At 42.2% G+C, this 4,804-nt stretch overlaps 1 long non-coding RNA gene and 1 pseudogene across 2 annotated transcripts; one reads left to right on the top strand and one right to left on the bottom strand.

The window, feature by feature from the left end:
• Positions 1-449: 449 nt before the first annotated feature.
• Positions 450-3,195, bottom strand: LOC100589100 (annotated as a pseudogene). Its single transcript, XR_004032674.1, has 2 exons — positions 3,105-3,195; positions 450-2,977 (listed from the first exon to the last, which is right to left on the bottom strand). The product of XR_004032674.1 is annotated as a protein FAM91A1-like (transcript).
• On the top strand, positions 1,128-4,454 carry LOC115837640. Its single transcript, XR_004032677.1, has 3 exons — positions 1,128-1,197; positions 1,856-2,088; positions 2,924-4,454. It is a non-coding gene; the product is annotated as an uncharacterized LOC115837640 (long non-coding RNA).
• Positions 4,455-4,804: the final 350 nt, after the last annotated feature.

The following is a 4,804-nucleotide window of genomic DNA, read 5'->3' as shown; positions in this document are numbered from 1 at the left end:
CAAAGCTCTGGATTACAGGTGTGAGCCACTGTACCTGGCTAGCAGGAAAATTTCTAAGAAATAGATATTGATGCAATAACCACAAAGCCCACCAGAGAGAGTTTTTCCATTTCCATTTTATAACTTATTTTTTTCCTTGACGTTGGAAAACTAGGGAACACTTGGACTTAAGTAAGTAAATGTACTTTACTGTATAAGAATACTTCACTCTGGCACATGGCATTTGCAACACACAAGTCAGCTCAGACTTCAGTAACTGCTATTAGTATTTCTATCATGAACCTCACAGATCCCTGGTGAGCAGGCATTGCATAAGAAGAAACTTCAGAAGAGATAGAGATTCACTGGGAAATATACCAGAATATGTCATAATGAATAACCTCCTTCCAATGCATATGGTGGGGATAATGACATGTAAATATTTTAATTTTTTGGACAATATTCTACAATTCATTTAGAACTTATATGGTATTGATGTAGGTTTCAAACTCACATATATGACTTAAAGGATATGCTAATGTGATAGAAATTCAAAGTCAGATAATTCTCATCTTTATATAGGAAGTAATTATGAAAGTTCTCAATTAAAGTTAATATAAGACCTAGAAAGTAAGTCTAGCTTGACTGTTGAAGTATTACAGTATTTAAATTCTTTACTGAAAGAATATCCACCACTTACCTATGATGAGTGGTTATATACATTTTGTACCTTTTATTATATAGCCTTGTCAGTTTAGAAAATTAAGAACATTATGATGTATTATTGGTTGAGTGGTAGCCCAAGCTACTCAGACAAGAAAATGATGGTTTGAGTGCACTTGATCTTGGACAGATAGTGTCACTGAGAACTGCGTCCTTGTTTGTGCCAGAAAATGGGCTGGCGTTTGAGAAGATGCCCCCTATGAATGATTTTTTTTGATAAGTTATTTAGGGCAATTTTCCTACAAACTTGCCGGTTTAATTCGGAACTGAACAGTGGAATTCCAAAGCACAGATCGAGAGGAACCCAGTCTGCTTCTGTTGTGGCACCAGAGGTTTGCTTTGTTGCTGAATCTATAGTTGCTTCCTCAATGACCATTTCAAATGACTTTGTATTCCCATTTACATCTGAGCCAGAAGCTAAATCAGCATCACTGAGTTTTCTATTTGCAAGTTGGCCGGAAGCATTCAACATGGTGACATATCCACAGAGATGCTGTAAGTTCACTGTTCCTTAGTATCTGCAATGATTTATGAACACCTATATTGGCACAAGTGAACTCTCCTTGTAGTTCTGTTTCAGCAAATGGAAATGGGACATGGACAGTTTCTCCTATCCCATGCAGACCATGCCCCTGAATTAAAACTGCAGAATGTGTTAAAGCATCATTCAACATCGTGAGCACATTTGAGATAGGAACTACTCCAGGATCATGACCCCAAGATGTTATTAGCAATCAATCATAACTCTGAAATATTTCTGGCAGTTTTCGAGGTCTTGTACCTTTGGACAATAAAAGGGATGGTGGTCCTTGTCCAGTGATATGATAAATGTACAGTTTAAACCAGACAGAGCTGACTTCTGGGATAGCTGGTCCAATATGCTGAGGGGTGCAGCTGCTGACAGGCTGGATTTCATTGGTGAGGGGAGCCATGGAAACAAGCAGCATGTAATTTTTGTTTAGAACTCTGCTGCAAGTTGCAGGGTCCAGACCAAGAAGGCTTTCACAGTATAAGAGATCCAGAGGAAAACCACAATTGGGTTGGTCTGGCTGTGCAGTTTGCACAACTAGATCTTTGTTATGATGCAGAAACAGTATTGTGTTTCTCAGAGTAAGTGCATGATCAAAATATCTATGTGCTTCTCCTTCACCAGTGCCCTGAACTGGTGAAAGATATCCCATCATTAAGAAGACAGTAAGAGTGGAGTCAGACAGGAATGCGATGCGTTTCGTGTGTCCCGTAGACAGACTCAGGCTGCTTACACTGGCTGTGTCAGCTGGATCTTCTTGACTATTTGTATCAGTGTCAGTTGCCGATGAAGCTTCTTGTACAGGACTCCTACTTTCCCCTCCATCCCATGACAAGAGCATCTTCTGTGGATCTAAGGTATTCTTTAATCTGTTTATGGATGGAACATTCTTCCATGATGAATGAAGTTGATCCAAATTTATTACTTGTCCCTTCTTATGGGCAAAGCCCAATCGGTAATACATTGAAACAGCATTCTTAACCAGGGATAAGTCAATCTCAAGGACATTTGCAAGCTCTGCCACATTTGTGTGCTCATCTATTGAAACAAATTAGAGTAGAGTTTCAAAATAATCACCTTGCACTCGATTCATTACAAAACCTTCAGGAGGTGGAACTGCTATATGACTGTCATCAGATATTGATACATCCAGATAAATAAATCCTTTGTTATACAAACTAAACTATGTACTACATTGTAATCTAGTGATCCAGAGAGTTGAAGGCCTGAATCGATAGATCTTATCAATAGCACATTTCTCAGGCAAAGTGCATATCTTGATGTCATCTTCTGTGATATATCCAGCCTGCACCACCCACCACACCTCTATGGCAATTTCCACTGGCTTTATTGGTAAAAGATCACAGGCTGTTTTCCTTCTGGAGAATTTTTTTGATGATCTACACTGATTCATAAGATCAATATACTGGTTTCTTCCAATGCCAAGAAGCCTTAGCAGCAGTAAAATTGGGCAATGAATCATAACTTTTCTCACTGTTCATAATATCCTCCATAATCCCAGTATAATATGAAAATGGTGTTATCCTCAAGCCCTTCACCATAATATCCAATAGATGCTAAGGGTACAGCGTGAGATGATCTCGGCTGTACTTTAGCGGTTCCTTATAGTGTCTGCGTCCATCTTTCTTGACATGTTTAACTAAGTTATTTCTGTATCCTAACTGATTGCAGATACTGTACAGGACAACCTGCTTTTCATATTGTCTCTGTGAATTTCCAAGACGACTGGGATTTCCTTCCTCCTCTGCCACCCTGAACAGCAAGACCAATACTTCCTGTGTTTCCTCCTCTTCAGCCTACTTGTGAAGACAAGGATGAAGACCTCCATGATGAGCCATCTCTACTTAATGACTGCCTCACGTTGGCCGGCAACTTGTTCCAGGGGTAGTTGTGCTGGATGTGGAACTCCACGTCTATGTTCATGATGCCGCGGACAGGGCCGGCGGTGGGGCCGCGACCGCGACCCACACTACACCTCCCGCCTACCCGCCATAGCCCGTCAACGGAGCCCCGCAGGAGGCCTGGAGCCTCATGATGCAGAATGCCCAGGCTGCCTCTTGGCCTGGGCTCCTGACAGTTGAGTGCGGCCCGGGCCGACCAAGCACTAGAGCAGCAGCGATGGGAGGCTGGGTCACCTGAGCAGCTCGGAAGGCCCTTTTTAACTTTAGACCTTCTGTTTGATGAAGAGACACATAGGTTATCAACTTAGGCGAGGTTCAAAAGGCCCTTCACTCATATGGAAATGAAAGGTAACCTCCTCCCACAAGGAAAAGGATTAACTCCCCTGTTGAACCGGGAGACTTAGTCTTACTAAAAACTTAGAAGAATCCCCCAACAATCAATTACAACCAAAATGGAAAGGGCCCCTATCAGGCATTATTAAGCACCGCCACTGCTGTTAAACTCCAAAGGTAATTTTTTTTTTTTTTTTTTTTTTTAGATGAAGTCTTACTCTATCGCCCAGGCTGGAGTGCAATGACTAGATCTCGGCTCACTGCAACCTCCACCTTCTGGGTTCAAGCAATCCTCCTGCCTCAGCCTCCTGAGTAGCTAGGATTACAGACATGTGCCACCATGCTTGACAAATTTTTTTTTTTTTTTTTTTTGTATTTTTAGTAGAGACAAGGTTTCACCACGTTGGCCAGGCTGGTCTCGAACTCCTGACCTTGTGAAATGCCTGCCTCAGTCTCCCAAAGTGCTGGGATTACAGGTATGAGCCACTGCCCAGCCTCAAAGTTTTTTTTTTTTTTTTTTTTTTTGAGACAGAGTCTCACTGTGTCCCCAGGCTGAAGTGCAGTGGCACGATCTCAACTCACTGCAAGCTCCGCCTCCCAGGTTCACGCCATTCTCCTGCCTCAGCCTCCTGAGTAGCTGGGACTACAGGCACCCGCCACCACGGCCGGCTAATTTTTTTGTGTGTATTTTTAGTAGAGACGGGGTATCACCGTGTTAGCCAGGATGGTCTCGATCTCCTGATCTCATGATCCGCCTGCCTCGGCCTCCCAAAGTATTAGGATTACAGGCGTGAGCCACCGCCCCCCGCCCTCAAAGATTATGATTCCTCACAGATGTCAGAGGAAGATGCTGTGACCTATACTTGCAAACTCCCAGAAGACTTAAAGCTATTGTTTTACAAATGCACAGATAACTATTAATAACATGATGCTGTGGATGAGCATTAAAGTTTTTCTCTTACTCCTAATTATAATGTTTTCTCTGTTACCGCTTTGCCCTGCTGATGGAATTCAATAAAGGAATCTCTACCAGCAGACACTTGGTTTCTACCCTTCCTAGGATCTTTAACAGATATCTTGTTATTACTAATCTTCGCTCCTTGCTTGTTTAACCTCCTTGTAAAGTTTGTGTCTTCTAGATTATAATAATTCCATGTAAAGATGATGCTAGCACAAGGCTTTCAACCCATTCCCTCTTCTGACCCAGAAAATAAGGACATCCTGCCTTTCGGCCTTTTAGAACAGGTGTCCAGAGATTTTACTTCTCCAATGCTAGGCAGGGTCTATGCCCATAACATCAGCAGGAAGCAGTTACAGA

This window comes from Nomascus leucogenys, chromosome 12 (genome assembly GCF_006542625.1).
Source record: "Nomascus leucogenys isolate Asia chromosome 12, Asia_NLE_v1, whole genome shotgun sequence".
NCBI lineage: Eukaryota > Metazoa > Chordata > Mammalia > Primates > Hylobatidae > Nomascus > Nomascus leucogenys.
The sequence above is the reverse complement of the archived record's forward strand: the minus strand, read 5'-3'. Positions and strand labels throughout refer to the sequence as shown.